We start from the raw sequence: 484 nt of genomic DNA, 5'->3' as shown, positions 1-484 counted from the left end.
GACAGTCCAAATAGTATGAGGAGTTGTGCAGGTAATATTTGCCTATCCCAGGCTGGACGTTGATCCACCATGGCCAGTCAGGGTCTCCTTCAGCTTGGTGTTGTCCAAAGGGGGTCACTGGCAGGGCCTGTGGGTGGATAGGTGACGTGAAGATGGTCTGGTCCGGATGGAAATGGTTTTTCCACTGAGTCTGTCTTCACTGTCCCTTTTTATAGGGGCAGACCTTGTGTGACCCTGGTGATAGGAGGCATGCCCAGGCAAGGGTCAGCCCCTGGTGTACTGAGCATTTGTGATCCATGCAGAGATGTGCAGCTTCTGGTGTCTGTAATGGTGGGGTACAATAGTAGAGTTGCTGGTACTGCAGGGTCTTTTGTATTTCAAATGCTGGGTTCTTTTGTTTCTGTTCCTGGGTGGGGTCCGTGGTTCCTGGATGAATCAATGCGAGGTGATGGCCTGGTCATTACAGGCCATTCAGTAGAGGCCT

The sequence above is a fragment of the Gavialis gangeticus genome, unplaced genomic scaffold, assembly GCF_001723915.1.
Source record: "Gavialis gangeticus isolate Ggan-Ray unplaced genomic scaffold, GavGan_comp1, whole genome shotgun sequence".
NCBI classification, from domain to species: Eukaryota; Metazoa; Chordata; order Crocodylia; family Gavialidae; genus Gavialis; species Gavialis gangeticus.
Note: the sequence above shows the minus strand (reverse complement) of the source record.